The sequence below is a fragment of the Chrysochloris asiatica genome, unplaced genomic scaffold (genome assembly GCF_000296735.1).
Source record: "Chrysochloris asiatica unplaced genomic scaffold, ChrAsi1.0 scaffold00215, whole genome shotgun sequence".
Lineage (NCBI taxonomy): Eukaryota > Metazoa > Chordata > Mammalia > Afrosoricida > Chrysochloridae > Chrysochloris > Chrysochloris asiatica.
In genome coordinates, this window is record NW_006408733.1 from 726,776 (window position 1) to 749,505 (window position 22,730).

A 22,730-nucleotide genomic window follows, 5' to 3' on the forward strand; every position below is an offset into this window, starting at 1 on the left:
TCTTGCCACACTGCTGGCATGGCCCCACTTTTAAGGCTACAGAATTTGGTCCGTGGGTTCAGATGATGGCAACCTTAATGCCTTATTGAAAAATTGGGTTTTACTCCTTACAATAGCAGCTTACAATGAACAGCCAGTTCCTCCATAAGTTCTCTCCTGTTTTAGCATCCAGTGATTATCGTGATCAACTCATTATTCATTAATACACTGTGGTGGTTGGTGGTTATGTACTGTGGAGTTGGTTCTGACTCATAGTGACTCTGTACAGGGTTTCCGAGGCTGTAAATCCTTATGGGAGCAGAAAGCTTCATCTTTCTTCCATAGAACAGCTGGTAGTTTTCAAATGTACACCTTGAGGTTAGCAACCTGATTCGTAACCACCATGCTGCCAGAGCTCCTTATAAATACACTGTAGTAGGCATCAAGTTATCATAGATCCCACAAGACATTCTGTTACTAATCAGAAGAAAGTTCTTTTTTCTAAAGAAGGGGTCTTCTCACTTTAATCAGTGTTATTTCTTGTTTTTCAATTTAACAATTTCTTTCCTAATCTCCTTGTAAAGTTTCCAAAGTTTGACAGTAGCCTGTAACATAGCTTTTATCAAATTTTTAAAGGGATGCATTAAAACAAGTTTTCAGGAATTAAACAGCCTTCACACAAAATCAGTGGCTTCTATTTAATTTCCCTGCAAATATTATATTTCCCCAATTGCTGAGCTTTTTCTAAAAATAACACCCTATTTATTAGAAACCACTATGTATTTATAATATGCGTTGCCTTGTTTTCTAATGTGTCTTGTTTTCTCCAACAAGTTTTAAAGTCTCCAGGCAGAAGAGGATAAGGTGTTATGTGTCTTGGTTTCTACTTTGTCCCTAGCTCAGGGCTAGCCACATATATTGCTTGGTGGGTTGGTTGACTGCTCTTCAATTGCCTAGACAGGAAGTGGAGTCCTGGTGTTGCACTGTGGGTTGATGCGCTAGACTGCAAGGTCATTTGAACTGCAGGGTTGGTGGTTCAAGCTCACCAGCTGCTCCTTGGAAGCCCTATACAGTGTTGCTGTGGGTCAGAATCGACTCGATGGCACTTAACAACAAAAAGCACTGATGAAAGCCTGAGTTGGTTTTGGCTCTGGCAGATTGCTGTGGATCTTGGGGACTTCTGCCTTATCTTTCTCCCTGTAAAGTAACTCTCTTTCTCTCTGTTGTTCAGAAGCTAACACACTATGTATCTTATAAATCACGATGCTAGGAATGGTAATGAAACTAAAAGATCATTTAAATGTTCCATAGGGAAAAAATGCTATCAAGTTGAGTAGGGGCTGAGGGGGTAACACTGGTGCCAGACAAGCCTTTGGTTTCTAGTACGCTTCTTGCCGGAGGGGAAGAATACCACTGTTATAACCAGGAGGAGTGTTCCCTTGCATCTGATGGCACTATAATAGCATAAACAATGACAAGTTCCATAAACATCACAAATGGAGGAATTTGCCTTGAAGTTCCTTCTGGGATCTAATTTAAAGGAACATCTTGGTGAAACTGAGGTCATGAGGGAAGGAGAAATAAGTGTAGAGAAATGCAGTGTGACAGCTGAACTCCCCCAGCCTACCCAGGCAAGCTCTTCGAATTTTGTGGGGAAAGACTCTTGGTCTGCTGACACCAGGGAAGAGGACGTGTAGTGAGAAGACCCGCGTTTGAGTCTGCCCTCTGCCATTTGCAATAGCTGTGTAAACTTGAACAAGTCACTGCACCCGAGTTATCTGATAAATGGGGCAGAAGCTAATGTCTGATTTACCTGATCCGGGTGCCGAGGACTAAATACAGTTGCATCTCCAAGGACAGGAAAGGTAGTTGTCACATTGTGCTTTGACAAACAAGGAGACATTAGTCAGGGGAAGTTAGGTCTGAATGTCATGTTCAAGACTTTTAGGCATTTAGATTCTGAGAAACAGACTTTTATTTTTTAAAATAAATCAGACTTGGAAAATTTGAAGTTGAAAAACGAGAGGTCTTAGTTAGAAAAATGTGCGTGGGCAGCTGGCTTCATCTTGATCTTTGGGTATTTTGTAAATTTCTTGGGTCACCTAAACCTGCCTGCAACTCCAACGCTGTCATACATTTAGTGAGTAAAAAGTATATCAAGAGACACTTAAATTAGAGCCTGCAGATCAACGAGACCCCCAGGCTACACTTCATTTCTGTAAAGTACCGTGCATGGGTTTCCAGGAGGGAAAACATGAGGTTCCTATGCGCTCAGCCATGATACCTCCCATGCTTCTCAGCTCTGTGAGGAGAGAAAGAAAGGGCAGGCTGGGACTCCGAGTATCACTGGAACCTGTCAACTAAAAACTTCCTCAGGAGAGAAGTTTTCCACCTGGGGGCCTGGCACCCACAAATTAACCCTGTCCTCTCCTAACTGGTGAAGCTGACTTCATTTTCTTGTTCTAGGTGGTTCTTACTTTAGTTGAGCCCTATGGCCTCTCTCCTGGGAGTCCTGGTGTGACACTGTGGGTTAAAAAGTCAGTTTGAACTGCAAAGTCAGTGGTTCAAGCTCACCGGTCACTCCTTGGAAACCCTACACAGCATCGCTATGGGTTGGAACTGACTCAATGGCACTTTACAACATCATGGCATCTCCCCTTAGGGTTGAAGGGAATTGTTGACTGTATACCTAAGGCAGAGAACCTGCAGATGGGGGCTGAAGAAAGGGAATCTATGTGTGTGGGCTAGGTGTGTGGGTGGAGAGTTGGGCAGCTCTGCCTGTTTTTGTAAGTCATGGTGGTCTTCCTGGAAATACTTCGTATGTACATTTTGTCTTCAAAAGCATCTTTTCTTGGAATTTGTTGAAGAGAAGGACTGAGTGGGGAGGGATGAGGTGGGTGGGGGTTTCTGAGATGCATAGGCTCTCTTTGTGTTCATACCAGTGGTCAGTTCCTCCTTTTAGAAAGTGAGTCTTGAGTGGAAAGGGATATGGTGTTGGGGTGGAGGTAAAGGGGCACAAAGAGCTAGTCTTTTAATGTAATGTAAACTCAGGCCCTTTCTGGAATCTGTTGGAAGTGTCTCCTCTGTTTGCAGCCCTCTGTGGTTTGGCAGTTATCACAATGTACTTTGTGAGTAGGCCATGGAAGCTGAATATAATTTTATGTCTACCAAGGATTCTGGCAGTGTGGTTCCGTGATGTGGCATCATTATTTACAATGAATCTCTTACTGAGAAATAGTAAAGTTAATGGAGGTTTCAGTGGAATTAGCCTTGTTAAGCTCCCCAGTGACACAGCCAGTTTCCCTCGCTAGTAGCAGAATCCACAAGGAGGTGGTACTCAAAATTAGCAGGGACTGGGATGTAGGTGACTTGGGAAGAGGACTAAAGCAGTAAGCCCTGGCCAGCCCTTAGACACTCGTCCATAGCTGGGCTGCTTCCCTGGCCCATGGCCTCTTCAGGGCTTCAGGGTCTTGCTCTGGGCTCCTAGCTCTACATCACGTGGCATAGTAAATGCTGTTGATTCTCCCACTCTTCAGTGATTCTTTTTTTTGAAGTTTTTATTGTGAGGTTTACATGGGAGAACATCAGTTCCACGTTCATCCCATTGTACTTTGTTTCATTGCAATGATTACAATCCCCTCCATGCATCATCAAATAACCAAAGGGTACCCCCCACAGGCCCACCGCCTGGACATCAGCACATAGCCCCTCTCCCTCCCTGAGTTCAGTGTCCCTAGTTACTCTCATCAGCCATTCTTGCTGCTACTGCAAGGTGTGTTGGGAGCTGGAGTGTGTGGAGAGATGTGAGGCACACCCATGCCAGACCTGAGTCAGGCCCACTTCCCTGATGGAGTGACTGTGTTGCACACGTTGGAAGGACACTCACTCAGATTGTAGTGCCTGGACAAGCTTGCCACTTATGCCTCATTCCTTGTGTAGGTTTCGAGCCAGGCAGATGTGGGTTTGAATCTGGATTCTATACCTTATATAGCCTCTTGAGCATCATTTTCCTTATCTCTAAAATGGGAGCAATAATTACACCAGCAGCACTGAGGTGTTTGGAGGATTATAAATTACATGACAAAGGCATGTTGTTTTTGTTGTTAGGTACCATCGAGTCAGTACAGATTCATAATGACCCTATACACAACAGAGTGAAACACTGCCTGGTCCTGCGCCAACCTCACAATTGTTGCCACGATTGAACCCATCGATGTTGCCACTTTGCCAATCCATCTTGCTGGGAGTCTCCCACTTTTTCTCTGACCCTCCACCTTACCAAACATGATATCCTTCTCCAGTGACTGGTTCCTCCTGACAATATGTCCAAAGCATGAGAGACAAAGTTGGCCATCCTGGCCTCCAAGGAGCACTCTGGCTGCACTTCTTCCAACATAGATCTGTTTGTTCTTTTGGTAGCCCCTGGTACTGTCAATATTCTCCTCCAACACCATAACTCAAAAGCATCAATTCTTCTATGATCTTCCTTATTCACTGACCAGCTTTTGCATGCATATGAGGTTGTTGAAAATACTATGGCTTGGGTCAGTGACACCTTAGTCCTCAAGCTGACATCTTTGCTCTTCAATACTTTAAAAAAGGTCTTGTGCAGCAGATTTGCCTAATGCAATATGTCATTTGATTTCTTGACTGCTGCTTCCATGAATGCTGATGGTTTAGCTAAGAAAAATGAAGTTCTTGACAACTTCAACCTATTCTCCATTGATAAAAATGTTGTTTATTGGTCCAAGATGAGTATTTTCATTTTCTTTACATTGAGATGTAATCCATACCAAAGACTGTGGTCTTTGATCTTCATCAGTATTTTAAGTCCTCTTCACTTTCAGCAAGCAAGGTTGTATCATCTGCATGTTGCAGGTTGTTAATGAGTCTTCCTCCAATCCTGATGCCACGTTTTTCTTCATAGAACCCAGCTTCTTGGATTCTTTGCTCAGCATACAGGTTGAATAAGTATGGTGAAAGAACACAACCTTGTTGCACACCTTTCCTAATTTTAAACCATTCAGTGTTCTCATGCTCTGTTCAAACAACTGCCTCTTGGTCCAGGTACAGATTCATGGAAAGCCTTTAATACCACTCCAGTCACCATAGGAATCATGCTGATTATTTACTGGTTGTCTCTCTCCTTCTGCTTACCCTCTACACTCTCTCTTTCTGAAAGTCTGCAAACTGCCGTTCCCAGACTCCCTTTCTAGGTGGCTTCCTATCAGGTTCTGCCCATAGGAGACCCTGTACGTAGACCAGAGGTGGGAAAGAGGGGAAGCCTTATTAGTTCGTTCTCTTTTCTTTCCTTTTCCTCTCTGATGCAGTAGCAGTGGAAAGTCCTGAAGTAGTGAAAGCCTTTCCTCCAGGCTCCCAGTTCCTGGGCCTTTGTTGTTGTTGGGTGCCATTGAGTCAGTACCCACCCATAGCGACATTATGCACAGCAGAATGAAACACTGTCCGATCCTGGGCCACCCTCACTACTGTCGCCATGCTTGAGTCCATCAATGCTGCTGCGTGGCCAATCCATCTCGTTGGGGGTCTTCCTCTTTTTCTCGGACCCTCCACCTTACCAAACATAATATCCTTCTCCAGCGACTGGTCCCTCCTGACAATATGACCAAAGTATGAGAGATGAAGTTTGGCCATCTTTGCCTCGAAGGAGCAGTTTGGCCGCACGTCTTCCAGGCTCTGAGTTCCTGGGCCTTTAGCCCCTCTTTTTAACCCCTAGGCTCCAGGGAACATCATCCCCTCCCTTTGTTGCCCCTGCCCTGAGGGAGATACTGGTTTCTTAATCTCGGGTTACTTCACCACTTTTATAGTTCCAGTATTTATGTAACCAATTGTTGCTGTTAAGTGCCTTGGAATCAGTTCTGACCCATAGTAACCCTGTATAGGGTTTCTGAGGAGCCACTGGTGAGCTTTGAACCACTGACCTTGCAGTTCAAATGATTTTGTAGTCTGGTACATTAACCCACAGCACCACACCAGGACTCCATGTAACCAATACACTGAGTTGCTGTTGTTGTTGTTGTTAGGTGCCATCAAGTCAGTGTCAACTCATAGCGACCTTATGCACAGCAGAATGAAACACTGTCCCATCCTGGGCCAACCTCACTGTTGTTGCCACACTTGAGCCCATTGATGCTGCCACTTGGCCATCTCTGACCCTCCACTGAGTTAAATGTCCTCTATTTACAGCACCTAGAATGGTTTCTGCTTTCCTCACTGGTCTCTGATTGATACAATGGCGGTGGTGGTGGTGGTGGTTATGTACCATGGAGTTGGTTCTGACTCATAGAGACCCTGCATAGGGTTTCCGAGGCTGTATATCTTTACAGGAGCAGAAAGCATCATGTTTCTCCTGTGGAACGGCTGGTAGTTTTGAACTGCTAAACTTGAGGTTAGTAGCCCTATTTGAAACTACTACGCTAGCAGAGCTCCTTGATTGATACAGTGGAATGCCGTTAATCAGAACAAAGGCAGAGCTCCTGGAATCATACAAGACCAGGCTCACACATCCTGACTCTGCTCTTAGTGCCTGGGTGACCTGAGCCTCCACTTTCCCACCTGAAAGTATTAGTGAGAATCTAAGTAACATGAGGATATGGTTTATCTTGCATGTCTCTTTTGCCAATTCTAACTCTTAACTCTATACATTCTGTTTGACACCAACTGCAAATGCAATATCTTCTGATCCTAACCACCAGAGGCAGATTAGATGTTACAAATTAAAGGATAAAGTCCTTCAGACTGACTACTCTGCCTTTGGCTTTAACATCAGTTGCAAGCTTTGGGGTTCTTATGACACTCTCACTTCTGACCTGCTAGCTGTAATTTTGGGAATTCCCATTACCCTCTTGGGTTCAATAATTTCCTAGAACAATTCATAGAGCTCAGGAACACACTAACATAAGATTACAGTTTTAGTATAGCAAAAAAGATACAAATGAAGGGACACAAATGAAGAACAAGATCTGGGAGGGTTCACAAACAGAGCTTTAATGTCTCAAATGACTCACTACGTACCCATTTGCAAGAATAATTGTCAGCTACCAGAAAGCTCTCTGATTCTCGGTATCCAGAGTTTATGAGGGTTCCATTACATAGATGTAACTGATTGAATCATTACCCAGGTGGTTGACTTTAACATACAGCCTTTCTTCCCTTCAAGTTGAGCTGATACCATGTTGTGAGTTTTTTTTTTTTTTTGTCCTAGTCAGCCCTCGCCCAAGAGTTACCTTATGATCATAAGCCCTCAGGTGTGGTCTGGAGCCCTCATAGGTAACAAAGACTCCAATCGCTGGGAACATCTAGATGTTTGCTGGTTTCACAGGTTGATCTAGGGAGTTTGGGGATGCCTCTAGAAAGGCTACATGAGATGGTGGTTCTGGGCCTGGGCCTGGGTATTCTTGGGAAGCAGGGATCTGTGGGAGCCCTAGAGGGGTCTTGTGCACAAGGACTGGTTGTAACTCTTGTAACAATCCATTTGCTACCCAGTTCATCTTGGAGCTTTGGTTACCATGCGTTTAAGGGCAGCCTCTGCTTCAAGTCTCCAGAGCTCAGATGAGTGAGGAGGGGTCAATGAGGAGTCACTGGTAGCTTGGCTTTTGAAACTACTTAGTCATTCATTTCACCTAATTAGCCAATGACCTAACATCAGCCTATAATGTTATTTTCTGCTTGGAATGACACTCAGGGGGTTTGGAGAACTGGACTTTCTTTTATCTACTGCTTGATTGCCAAACTTCCTAGCACTTGCTCCATCAGATCCTCTAAAGGTACACAGAACGATAGGCCTGGCTTCCAGGGTTATCTGAGAGTTGCAGAACCCAGGAGCTAATCGATGCCCCATCCCTCAGGCTTTCATGGAGTGCTTGGTCAGCATTCCCATTGTAAATGTCTTTGCCTAGGTTTTTATTGCTAGGAGGGAGAGTCACACTGAGTAGACAGACTTGGCAAGCCTTGGTGGGTCTGAATCAGCAGAGTTAAGTAAAAGACAAGCAGGTAATTGTATCCCAAATAGGTAATCTGAACCATGTACTCCTGCCTACCTGGCTATACTATGTCAGGCCTTGCCTTATCCCAGGATGGTCCTGGAGAACTAGATAATGGATGATGTGTTCAGAATAACTCACTGGCACAAAATACAAGGCCCTCTCCCTTGAGCCTGCCTGGACATTTGGAACCCACTTGCCTCATGGGCATCCTTTCCCTCAGAAAGGTTCACTTCCAGGGTGTACATTCTGCCCTCTACTTCCTTTGCCCGTGCCACCCCCTTAACTGGGAAGGCCTTCTCCTCTCCACAAATATAGGCTGTATTTGTTCTTTAAGGCTCTAAGGAACCTTCTCTGTCTCTTCCCTGTTTATTTCCTGACTTCCCTTAATGAGGGGTAATATGTAACACACTTACTTCAGTTATGTTTTGCCTGGAATGATTCTCCAGGTCTGCTAATTCAGGCTAGAGTCTCTGGTGGCTCCTGTAGTGCTTGGGATTGCACGAGGAGTCCTACAGGATACACGTTTCTCCTTGAGGTCTTTGGTGTAATTCTGGGTGCTGTAATTAGGAAGACAGTATTCTTTAGGCTATAGCTATATGGGGCAACCAGCTTGGCTTTCCTCAGATGTGGATAAGGGAAAAGCAGATAGCAAGGTTTCCAAATCTGAATTTGTGCTAGAAACAACTGTGGAATACTTTTTAGAATTATAATTCTTGGTCCTTACCTCCAAATATGGAATCCTGGAAGCAAGATGAAGCAGTCTGCTTTTGTCAAGATTACAGCCTGGAATACCCTAGGGAGCAGCTCTGCTGTCTTACAGTTTTGCTAAGAGCTGGAGTTAACATGATGGCTGTAGGATAGGATCTCCAAATATTCAGTTTTAATAGATCTGCAGGCAGGGTCTAGAGCTTGTGTTTGATAACCACAGCCCTCAGGTAATTCTGATGTCCAGCAGAATTTGGGATTCCTTGCATAGAAAACACATGAGCTGGCCAGTAACCTGACAACTAGCTTCCATCCTGCATTATTTGAGGACAGTTCTATTTCAAGGATTCTGTTCCATAGCTCCTACAAACCACTGGCTTAGTCCGGAAACCCCCAGGTTTTGTTATCTAAGGTGAATCTCTCAGGCAATCTCTCAGTAGAAGCTCACTAGACCTCAAGTCATGGAAAATGTGTACTCTTCCCATCAAAACAATTCAATCGTGAAATATTTGATTTTTAATACTCTTGGGATCTAAGATTAGAAGGTATCTTAGCAAATAGTTCAGGATTCTAGCTCAATCACTGCTAGAACAATTCCAGTGACAGGCACTCATTCTTTTACTATGTAGATGACTCCATGAATAACTCCAAATATTAGATTCTTTCCATTCATGAAGTTAATATTTGCTTTTCTGTTTCTTTTATCCACTGTTCTTATTTTAACCCCATACAGCAGTGGTGTTCAACCTGGGCTGCACAGTTGAATCACATATTAATCCAGACACTGGGATTCTAATTTAATTGGTCTGGGTTGAGGCCAGAAGTGAGAAGTCCATGGAACAAGTTATGTTGCTCACAAGTATGTCTATATGTTTATATTTGTTGTCACGTGTCATGGAGTTGGTTCAGACTCATAACGACCCTATGCACAACAGAATGAAACTGCTCCGTTCTGTGCCATCATTACAATTCTTGTTATGCTTTAGCATTGCTGCTGTCACTGTGCCAGTCCACCTTGTTGGTGGTCTTCCTCCTTTTGGCTGACTCTTCATTTTACCAAGAATGATGTCCGACTCCAGGGACTGGTCCATCTTGATAACATGTCTGAAGTATGAGAGATGTAAATCTTGTCATCCTGGCTTCTAAGGAACATTTAGGCTGTACTTCTTCCAACACAGATTTTTTTATTTTTCTGGTAGTTCATGGCACTTTTAATATTATTCTTCAACATCCTAATTCAAATGCATCAATTTCTCTATAGTCTTTCTTATTCGTTGTCTAACTTTTGCATGCATATGAGGCTTTTGAAAATACCATGGCTTGGGTCAGGGGCACCTTAGTTCTCAAATATATCTTTGCTTATGTATATACATTTAAGGGGAGTCCTGGTGTGGCATTATAGAATAAGGGCTTGACCACAAGGTTGGTTTGAATTGCAAGAATAGTGGTTCAAACTCACCGTTGCTCCTTGGAAACCCTATACAAGGTTGCTATGAGTCAGAACTGACTTGACAACTCTTAACAACAACAAATTAGTGCAAAATCTAAGAAAATAATAAATACTTAATCACAGTTGAGAACTTTCTTTATTTAACTCTAGGTAATGTGAAGAATGTTGACAGTACCATGGACTGCCAGAAAAATGAACAAATCTGTTTTGAAAGAAGTACAGCTGGATTGCTCCTTAGAATTGATGATGGTGAGATTTCATCTCTCCTACTTTGGACATGTTGACAGAAAGGACCAGTCCTTGGAGAAGGATATCATTTTTGGCAAAATGGGAGGGGGGTCAACTAAAAAAAAAATAAGCCCGCCAATGAGATGCATTGACACAGTGGCAGCAATAGCAGGCTCAGATGTAACAACAATTGTGAGACGGGCACAGGACTGGGCAGTGTTTCTCTCTGTTGTACACAGGATTACTATGAGTCGGAACTGGCTTGATAGCACCTAACAATTCCATTCTTTATTACAATCAAATGTCTTAGTTATCTAGTGTTGCTACAACAAAAACAAATAGGTTGTTTCAAAGAACAGAAAATGATTTTCTCACAGATCTGGAGGTGATAAGTCCAAATCAACATTTCAATGGTGTCAATTCCTTCTTTGTCAGTAGACTTGAGTGTGTTCCTTGGTTCCTTGGCTTGTAGGCAATCCTTACATGGTATCTTTCTTTCTCTATATGTCTAGTCTGGTCTTTTTATAATTCAAAAGTGAGTATGTTTCAGATCCACCTTATGCTGGTATGAACTCATTAGTATAGAAAAATAAAACCCTATTTCCCAACAGGATCACATCCACAGGTACAAGGGCCAAAAATTCAACATACATTTTTTTGAGACACAATTCATGACATCTAGGTTCCTTATCCACCACTCGCCTGTCTGTTTGTCATACTGTGGTGACTTGTGAGTTGCTGTGATTCTGGAAGCTATGCCACAGGTATTTTAACTACCAGCAGGGTCACTCTTGGTAGACAGGTTTCAGATGAGCTTCCAGAGAAAAGATTGAAGTTGTCAAGGACTTTATTCTTCTTGGATCAACTATCAACACTCATGGAAGCAGCAGTCAAGAAATCAGACGACGTATTGGGTTAGGTAAATCTGCTGCACAAGACCTTTTTAAAGTGTTGAGGAGCAAAGGTGTCAGTTTGAGGACTAAGGTGAGATTGACTCAAGCCATAGTATTTTTAATAACCTCATATGTATGCGAAAGCTGGACAGTGAATAAGGAAGACCGTAGAAGAATTGATGCTTTTGAGTTATGGTGTTGGAGAAGAATATTGAAAGTGCCATGGGCTGCCAAAAGAACCAACAGATCTGTGTTGGAAGAAGTGCAGTCAGAGTGCTCCTTGGAGGCCAGGTTAGCCAGACTTTGTCTCTCATACTTCGGACATATTGTCACAGGGGACCAGTCACTGGAGAAGGATATCATGTTTGGTAAGATGGAGGGTCAGAGAAAAAGAGGAAGACCCCCAACGAGATGGATTGGCAAAATGGCAGCATCAATGGGTTCAAGAGTGGCAACAATTGTGAGGCTGGCCCAGGACCGGGCAGTGTTTCATTCTGTTGTACTCAGGGTCTCTATGAGTCTGTTCCAACTCAATGGCACCTAACAACAACAGGAACAAAGTTCCTTATTTCCCAGATAATTTTCCACTCTCTCATCACATCACTTTATGTTTTAAAATAGCACTGATGGTGGATGGGCCTACAGATTTCTGCTTATGACTGAAGGTAACTTTTGCTATTGACACACACTTAGTTGCTTTGTTTACTGTTTTCCCAGAACTCTACGCTTTCACTGTCTGAGCCTTCTCTGGTCCTTATTTTTTATGAGGAGAAACTTCTCCCTACTGTTGTCAGAATGTTTGGTCCTCAGAACATCACAATGGCTGCAGTCACCCTCCCTTGTCTTGCTGCATGAATCTCTTTCCAATCTGGTGTCTCTTTACTTCACAGTGTGGAGGGGCACCAGCATGGAATAGTTGAATTCTATGCATCAACCATCCAGACACTCTTACCCAATCCTGCTTCTAAAAGAGAAACATGTTCTTTATGCTGAACACTTGAAGAATTTTTAAAATAATTTTTTTCCCCAAATGTGCTTCCTTACAATCTCTGCTCGCACATGCCCGCCTTTCTATTACTTCTTTTGCCCCTTCTTCATGTCCTGAGACTATACTAAGCCCCAACTGGCCCTCAGGAAACATTGAATTTCTCACTCTTTCTACACTAGGTTCACCTCAAAGCCCAGCGCAGGGAAATATTAATGTGAGGGTCTGCAATCTCATTTGTTGATGACACTCTTTGGTTTCATAGCTTTTATTGTGTGCTGTTCACCCCAAGACAGTGTGCAAGGTGGAGGGGCCTTTCACCAGCCAGCAATGGGATGTGTTAATATGAAGGAATGTGATTCCTGCAACCTCTCAGGTTTCTAAATCAGCATCTTGTCTCTTTGAAATGGAATTGCTCTCACTGGGTTTATATTGTTTTTCTTGTCAGGTGCCATTGAGACTTATACAACAAAACAAAACCCTGCCCAGTCGTACGTCATCCTCACAATTGTGGCTGTGTTTGAGCTCATTGTTGCAGCCGCTGTGCCAGTCCATTTCATTGAGGGTCTTCCTCTTTTTGACTGACCCTCTACTTCACCAGGCATGCTGTTCTTCCTCAGGGACTAGTCCCTCTTTGTAACACGTCCAGAATCTGTGAGACAAAGTCTAACCGTGTTTGCTTCTAAGATTGTATTTCTCCCATGACAAATTTATTCTTCTGGCAGTGCATGATACTTTCAATATTCTTCACCAATACCATACCTCAAAAAGCAGCAGTTCTTCTTCAGTAGTCCTTATTCATTGTCCAGCTTTCACATATGCGGTGATTGGAAATAACATAGCTTGGGTCAGATGTACCTTAGTCCTCAAAATGACATCTTTTCTTTTGGGTACTTTAAAGACCCAGCCCTCAGGAAACACTTACTGTATTAAAATCCAGCAGATCTGCCCAATACAATATGCTGATCTCCTGACTGCTGCTTCCATTGGCATTGATTGTGGATCCAAATAAAATGAAATCCTTGACAATTTCATTTTTTTCTGTTTATCATGATGTTGCTTATTGGTCTAGATGCAAAAGTTTTTGTTTTCTTTATGCTGAGGTGCAATCCATACTGAAGATTATAGTCTTTGATCTTCATTAGCAAATTTTTTTTTTTTTTTAACAGATATTTTAAGTCCTCTTTAAAAGGAGCTCTGGTAGCGTAGTGGTTACGAATCGGGCTGCAAACCTCAGGATCAGCAGTTCGAAACTACCAGCTGGAGAAAAATGAGGCTTTCTGCTCCTGTAAAGATTTACAACCTCAGAAACTCTGTACAAGGTCACTATGAGTCGGAATCGACTTCACGGCACATAACAACAACTTCACTTTCAGCAAGCAAGGTTATATCATCTGCATATCACAGGTTGTTAATGAGTCTTGATACAACTCTGACCCACACTTTCATGATTTTAAACCATTCAGTATGCTCCTGTTCTATTTGAACAACTTCCTCTTAGTCTATGTACAGGTTCTGCATGAACACAATGAAATGTTCTAGAATTCTCATTATTTGTTGTTGCTGTTCAGCACCATCAAGTTGGTTCTGACTGATAGTGCTCCTGTATAGGGTTTCTGAGGAGCTGCCAACCTTGAGGTTCAAACCCAGCTTGTGGTCAGGTGATTATCCTACAGCACTACACCAGAACTCCAATACTTATAAAGCTATTGATAATTGGTTATGATACACACAGTCAACTGTCTTTGCATGGTCAATAAAACACAGATTAATATCTTCTGGTATTCTTTTCTTTCAACCAAGACCCAGCTGATGACAGCAATGATAGCTCTCATTTCATATCTTCTTCTGAACCTGTTGAAGTACAGCTGCAACCGTTTAATTATCTTCAGCAAAATTTTACTTGTGTGTGATATTAATGATATTTTTTGATAATTTTCACATTTTGTTGGATCACCTTTCTTTGGAAGGAGCACAAATATAGATCTCTTCTAGTAGGTTGGCCAGGAAGCTGTCTTCCCAATTTCTTGGCTTCCTGTAAATGAAAAAAAAAAAAAAAATTAAATTAGTATTCTGTTAATTCCTGGAACTTTGTGTGTAGGACTCATTGATTTTACTATTAGAAACAGATCCCTATTAAATTCAGGTAATAAGGTCTCTCAGTGGACCTGGAACCAGGGAATACAGAAGCCTGATAAGAGCAGTGCCCTGAAGGACCGTGCTACTTCTGTTCACTGACCAGGGAGGACTGTTATTGTTGCTAAGTGCCGTTGAGTCGGTTCTGACCCATAGCGACCCTGTATAGGGGTTTCCAAGGAGCAACTGGTGAGCTTGAACCACCGACCTTGTTGTTCAAATCAACTTTGCAGTCCAGCGCATTAACCCACAGTGCCACACTAGGATTGGCTCCAACCATTTACATATGCAGCAAATCCAAGACACCACAAAGGGTTCTGCTATAGAAATTTCGGGAAGAAGAAGAAAAATCAATGCAAAACTCTGTGTTTCAGTCTTAAGGCAGGCATACTTTCATTGTTTAAAAAGATTAAACATATGAGGACAAAATCACAACCCAGATTTAACTTTATACTTTTTTCAAATCTACTATGTGTGACTCGGTTATTCTAGACTTGTGCTGTCCTCTACAGTAGCCACTAGCTACTTGTGGCTCTGGAATATTTGAAATGTGGCTAGTCAAAATTGAGCTATGCTGTAAAATACTCACTGTAGTTTGAAGACTTAGTATGAAAAAATATGCAAAATATCTAATTTTTTAACTAAAAAAGTGTTTTAATTTTCCATTTTAGTTTTATTAATATGCTTTAAAAATTTCAATATGTATTTGTTGTTGTTGTTAAGTGCTGTCGAGTCAGTTCCGACCCATAGCAACCTTGTGTAGGGTTTCCGAGGAGCAGCTGGTGAGCTTAAACTGCTGACCTTGCAGTTCAAACAGCTTTGCAGCTTGGCACATTAACCCACAGCACCACACCAGGACTCTAGAGACTCATAAAAACATGTTGTTGTTGTTGTTGTTGTTAAGTGCCATCAAAGCGGTTCCGACTCATAGCAACATTGTATAGGATTTCCAAGGAGCAGCTAGTGAGTCTGAACCATCAACCTTGTAATTCAAACCAATCTTGCGGTTGAGAGTTTATCCTATGGTCCCACACCAGGACTTCATACATATATAAAAGAAATGGCATGTATTTAATTTAAGGGAGAAAACGTGATGAAGAATCTAACTCATAACACATGTAAATGCTTCAACAATAGTAGAACAGTGTTTGGGCCAAAGCAAGAATTTGATAAACATTAACAATTACTATTACAGGTATTGGAGTCCTGGTGTGGCACTGTAGGGATAAGCAATGGCTCTGTTGTTTGGTGCACATATATGTAAGACTGCTGTATTTCCTTATTGGAGTCCTGGTGTGGTGCTGTAGGATAAACTACAAAGCCAGTAGTTCAAATCCACCAGCTGATCCTTGGAAACCCTATACAGGGCAACTATGAGTTGGAACTTACTCAATGGCACTTAACAACAATGACAATCAATAATCTATACAGTAACTTTTTCTTTTTTTTTTTTTCAAAAGCAGAGGTTGTGCATGTAAGGGAAGTATGGCTGGACAGACAGCTTCACTGGTGGCAGCCTGGAAACAGTACAGCTCATTTGAGGAGTGCAATGATAAGAGATAAAGATGGCATTTGAGGGTAATGAATCTGGCTGGGGCCAGTGAATTTTTGAAATACCATAAGATCTGTAAAAGCTGGAACCTGTGCAAGGTGCAAACTTATCCAAGAAGGAAAATACAAATATTTTCCACTCCAATGAGGGGTAGAACAATGGTAAGACTACATGCACCCTGTCAAAGGTGGAAAACTTGTGAGACTCAGAAAAGTAAGGCGGTCAGTCCTGATGAGTTCCGACTCTCTGAGGTTTCACTGTGCAAATGTTGTAGTCATCGTTTCCAGGAGAGAACAGAAGGGTTGGAGACAGGGTCCTGGGAAGGTTGTATGGAGGGACCAGAGCATCTTGACAGCTTTTTGGGGTTATGGGCCAGCACAGTGTGGCTGTGAGAGAGGCACCCTATAATATGTGAAGGCAAACCCATGCAGGTGGAGTGATGGTGGGGTAAGACTAAGTTACTCAGAAGCCAGAGCCCTCATGGACTGGTTTCTGCAGAGAAAGTCTTTGGGCATGACACCTAACCTCCCTGTATGCTTAAGAAGGGCTGAGTCTGTCAAGGGAGAGTGACCACCAAGCACGTGGCAGCTCCTGCAGACTTTAAACACCTGTCCCCATTGCAAGTACATCACCACTATATGTGTAATTGTTTATTAAATGTAATTATGATTATTTGCTTATTAAAGTTACTTATTAAATGGAGACAAAATAATTTACTAAGTTTTATTAGATGAAGGAATAATGTTTTGATTATTTATGAAATGCCTACCCTGCCTTTGTACATTACGGTAGTCCCAGGTCCTAGCGCCAGGTGCTCTAATCATGTGTATGGATTGATAGAAAGCACATAGTGGCCTCTGGGTCTGGCCTGTCAGGGTCAGCTGTATCTTACACAGGTGAGCAAGTCCTGCCTTGCCTTTTCCAGGCAGTCCCAAGTGGCAAGGAGGGAGCAATGGAGGAACATTAGTCTGTGACAGTTGTGCTGCCTGCCTTGTGTGCCTGGCACTCCCAGCCTTTTTCTGGGTCCTAGCCTGGCTCTATCTTACTGTTTCCCTCATGTGCTGACAACTGGTCTCATTTGGCCATGGGATAGTTGGGGATTTTTTTTTTTTTAAACACAGCTTTCTTTTTTTGTTGTTGCAGCCTGGCTTGAAGGTAGACAATATTTCTTACAGATTTTGAAATCTAAGGTCTTGAGACCAATGCTACATAAAGTGGGGGGCACGGCTAGAAGGAGCTGCAGTAACACACTAAATTGAGCACTTGGGGCTAGCAAGGTATATTCCTGCACCTGTGCCCCCTCCCCTCCCGACACCCTCTCCACCTGTGCTCATGTTACTCTCCTACTATTAGGCATGTTACCTACTACTTGGAAATGGTCCCTCTTCTTCACTCTGTCCCTTTCTTGTACAGTAGACACACAATTCATTTGAATGAGCTATTCATTATTATTTATCCTACAGACCAGATAATTCTGGCAGCTTTACTGATCCCCACCCCCCACATCATTTTCCTGATTCTGTCAGTTTTTATGTGCAGAGGGGGCAGAGAAATGAAAGGTATGTTTGCATCTCACCATGTTTCAGTTGTCACATGGGTTCTGGAGTTTCTCCATCCTCTCCTCAGCATAGGAGCTCAGAGGGGGCAGCTGAATGCGATCCCAGCTGGCTTTTTCCTTGACGGCCTCCTTCAATGACTTTGGTGGAGGCACGAGGGAAAACCTTCCAGAAGCCTCGATCTTACCATCAAGCTTTGAAAGTCATTCTGAAGGATACAAGCCAAGATAGGATACTTAACTTTGCTCTTCAGGTTTTTTTTTTGTTTTTTTAATACTGCAAAGTTCACACTAAAGTCCCTGAACATCTGGACTTCCAGCTGCAGGTGTTCACTTGGTTCTCAGCCCCACATTGGCCCTCAAGCCTGGGTGGGTTTGAAGACAAGATGATGAGAGTCATGTCTGGTAGCAGTTAATTGGCTTGGATGGCCAGGGTGGAGCCTGAGCTTCTCCAGATGTGCTTGTGATTGAGTGCTGTGACTTCTTTCCATTTACACTTGCTCTGCCCTGGGGCAATGCCCACCTCTGTCTTCCTCTTTGAATGCAGACCTGTGGGCTGTAAGTACACTCAGTGCCCCAGCTGCCAAAAAAGCCACACACTGTGTTCTGCAGGAAATATGCCAAGTCTTAAAGATGGAGGAAAGGAGTCCAGGTAGTGCAGTGGATTAAAGAAGGGCTGCTAACTATAAGGCCAGCAGTTCACAACTATCAGTTGCTTCATGGGAGAAGGATACGGCTTTTCTGCTCCTAAAGATTTATAGCATCAGAAACCCGATACAGTTATGGGTCGGAACCAACTAATGGGCACACAAACACCACCACCATCAAAGATGGGAGAATATCATGCTGTAGTTTGGAGTGGCCACATTATAGATGCTTTGTCTCCTGGTGTGGTGCTGTAGGATAAGCACTGAACTGTGAACCACAAGGTAGGTGGTCAAATCCACCAGCTGCTCCTCATAAACCTTATTCAGGGTTGCTATGAGTCAAAATTAACTCGACAACACTTATCAAACCCTGGGGGAAAAATATTTTTTTAAAAAATCAAACCTCAGTTGAGGATTTCACATTTTATTCTTTAAGAACTTGGAAGTTCAATGTGTAACCCGACAAAGATTTATTTGAGTTGTATGGTGGGGAACCCCTTCTCTAATGGCATTATTCTTAGTGTCTGATAAGTGGAGAGACGGATGAGAAAAACTGAGGTGGGAAAAGGCAGTGTCTGAGTGCCTGAAGAAGCTGAATGTGGAAGGCTGGGGAGGAGCTTGAAGTAGTGAGGATTCAGGATGGAGCCTGGGAAGGTCCTGAGAAGGAGACACCATTTATACTACCAAGAGACAAGGTTGGCTCTGTGAGCAGACACCGTCAAACTGCAAGTTGGGAGTTCCTGGGTGATGAATCTAACCAGAGGTACCCCAGAACAATGGCCTGGTGACCTGCTTCTAAATAAATCAGTCACTGAAAATTGTTTGTAGTACAATTCTACTCTGAATCACATGGGGTTGCCATGAGTCAGAACCAACCTGGTGGCCACTGATTTGTTTTTCTTTGCTGTTTTATTCGGATTTTGTAGTGAGAGGACATGGCCCTCTGCATAGGGGAAGAAAAGGTTCAAGAGGCAGCCCACTGACTCTCCTTCCTTGTTCCTCCCATTGCTCAGGTGTCTGCAGCTCACAGACATTCCGAGGCAACATTCAGCTGGTGGAAAGAGAGGGAACAGAGAGCATGACCCGCTTCCTTATATTTTGAGCATCTTCCTGCATGGTTAAGCATCTGCTTGCAGAGCATTCTCTTTGATTATTCCATTTGTCCTCAATTTACAGTGTGAAGAGCACCTTTGACCCTGTTTGAGCCAGTCATAAAAGTATATTTTAAGAAAAACCATCTGAGGTAGAATTGTATTTACTGAAATGCAATTTGAACAGTCTCTGGCTATAAGAACTGAGTGAGGTGAGTAGCACTCATGGGTCATGCTTGTAATTCTAATGCAACAGCTTTTCCCAAAAGATGCTGTGCATTTTATCACAATAAGTAAATACTAGCCTGTCTTGCTGTCAGGAGACTGAGGAACAGAAAGGAAAAGAGATGTACACTGCCTTCTCAGATTCTACTCATGACCCAGCAAGCCTCTTGATGTTAAGAAGCTGTTTAACAACAGAAAGAAACCTGGTATTGTTTTGAGGAGGAACTTAGAGGTTGGCAGGATACTCATGAATATCCATGATACTTATGCATATTTATGGAGCATGGGTGTGATTGATGGCCCACACCTGAACTGTTTTGTGGTGTGCCCTCCAAAGGTCTCTCAGCCCTGAGTTAGACATCTGCCCCACCTGGGTGGGCTCTGTAATGGCTGAGCTTCTTCGGGTTACATCTGCCAATTTGGATCACCTGGGGTACTTGTCTTCCCATTTATGCACACTGGGGTGTCCTCATTCAGCTTGTTCCAAGTACTGCCTCAGGGAAATTAAGTACTTCCCTGCTCTGTTGTTGTTAAGTGCCATGGAGTCAGTTCTGATGGATAGCAACACTGTATAGAGTTTCCAAGGAGCAGCTAGTGGGTTTGAGCCACCGACCTTGTGGTTCAAAAGGAACTTGCAATTCAGTGCATTATCCCACAGCTCTGAAATACTCCTATAGATCCCCAGTTATGGGGCAAATTCAACTTTATGTTGATGAAAACAAGTAAGCACTCTACTAAGAACTGAAAGGTTGTCTGTCAGCTTGAACCCACCCCAGAGGCACCTTGGAAGAAAGGTCTGATGATGTGCTTCCAAAAGTTCCCAACCATGAAAATCCTCTGTATAGTTCTACTCTACAACCCTTGAATCGAAGAGACACGGCAACTGTTTTATTGTTGTTGTTACAGAAGAGAATATGCCTGGTACAGCAGTACTGAGAATGAGTTTCTCTATAGGTCAGAAGAGGGGAGTAGGCTGGTGCTCTTCAAGGCATCTCTGATGTTCTTACAAGGTATTTCATTTACTCTGACATCCAAGGAAGTCCCAAGCCTCCCCAGAATCTATTCTGTGGACTCCAGATAATACCATTTTTTGCTTTCTTTCCAAATAGCTCTGAAGGCTGAGAATGGCAGGCAAGAACAGAAGCTACTCAATAGTCCAGATCTGCCACACAATGTATGGGATTCTGTACCGTGGTGGCCTCTCTGAAGTTGATGCCAGGGTCTTATGATCCTGGCTGTGTAACTGTGAACTGCTGTAACTGGGTTCTCCAGGTAGTCCCCAGAACCTTCCTCTTGACATGGATCTTTCAAGTTGGGCTTCATCCCAGAAAACAAACGCTGCAGGCCTGAGTCCTAGTTTTGACTTGAGATGTGGCACAGATAATTTTCCTCACTTTGTTTTCTCTCTGTATGAAAGCATCTTGACCCCATCCTTGTGCCTTCAGTCCCCAGCACCTCTCATACAACCATTGTCATTGAGTTGCTTTTGACTCATGGTGATTCCATGATTTATTAAATAGAACTCCGGAGGTTTTGTTGTCATTGTGTGCTTCCTTGGCTGTAAACTTTACAAAAGAAGATTGCCAGGGCTTTCTGGTAGTGCTGCTGGGTGGTTTTGACTCCTAGTCCCTTGCAAATCACTTGAGATACCCTAGGATGATGTCATATTAAGTACTTAATGAACACGATGAGCTTGACTCCCAGGGAAGTTCTCTTGGTCTTCATGGGGCATTTTGAGCCCCATGTCTCTGGGGAGCAAAAAGTGCCTGCTAGCTTCCATGGCCCCAGTCCCTAACCTGGCTCACCACATTGGCAGAGTGTGTGTAGGTCTCATTGCTTGGGATACCTGGTTCCTCCTTGGTTCTTTCTTATGATTTGATTGGGCTCCTAGGGACCCTTCTTATCTACCTCCTTCTGACCTCAGTCCTGGGCCTGGACCCTGAATATGGAGCTCAGACAAGGTTTCCTCCTGCTGCCGCTCCTCAAGACCCACTGAGCTGTATTAATATTTAAAAAGTTGTCAAGAAGGGCCAAGCAAGTGTATTAGTTAAAGAGATTTCTGTGGGGCAGATATCACACCCAGAATATAGTGTGATAAGGAAGCCTGCCCTTTTGTTTACTGACATGCATCTCTGCTTCAAACTATTTTAAAAATTACGATTTCATTTGCGAGGTGATAAAAGAATGAATGGAAATTTACCTATACGCATCTCTGTAATTGAGTGTCTATCTGCATGATGAATAGCAGAAGCAAATTATCCATGATGGACCAACTCTCTGCTTTCCTAGGACTGTGCATTCTATTCTTCCTGCTCAATAGAGGACGTTGCCTACTCCACCAAATTATCCAAACACAGATAATGTTGTCAAAGAACAGCTCCATTAGATTTCAGAGACGACTGACACCAATACAAAAGCCGCTACCCTCACAGCATTTCAACTTCAATTTTTTCCTGCATGACTCAAAAAATAAATTTGTTTTGTGGGCCAGAGATGATGAGTTTGACAGGTTTTCTGAACAGAAGATAAAAGAAAAGTTAGCAGGATTGGCTGGGGGTGATTCCAGAAAATTCCATTAGGCTGTCTACCATACATGGGGATGGAGGTAACCTGATGAACTGGAAAGAACTTTCCAATGGAGAAGGGGGTGAGGTCTGGGCTCAGCCCTGACTTTGATGTTAACTAGGTTTGCACATACTACTTACATGAAGACTAGTGCAACAAGGTCCAGAGTTTCACTGAGATGAGAAGTCTGGTGGAGAACTGAGGGCTTGGGAGGAGCAACAGCCACAGTTTCCATGGCCCATGGTGTTTCTTACAGAACTCTAAACAGTGCTCAGAACACAGCATCACGGAAGTCTCTGTTATGGGAGAACTAAGCAAAGAGCAGAGAACAGGACATCCTGGGGTGGGAGCAGCTATTCAGAAAAGAGGAAACCAAATTGAACCAATCAAACCTGCAGACGTTGAGTCCATTCTGGCTCATGGGATCCCATGAGTGCAGAGTGGAACTACCCCTAGGGTTTTCAAGGCTGTGACTTTTCATATGTAGATTGCCAAGCCCATCTTGTAAGGGACCTCTAAATGGGTTTGGACCTCCAATCTTTCAGTTAGTAGTAGAACGCTTAACTGTTGGCAACACCTAGGAAAAGAGGAAGAGCATTACTTCTCCACAGTGCTGTCATAGAAATCTTGAGGAAGTCTCTCCAAGGATCTCTTTATATTTGTTTGTTTTCTTCTTATTGAAGAGATAATAACAGGAAATCTTACAAACACCATAA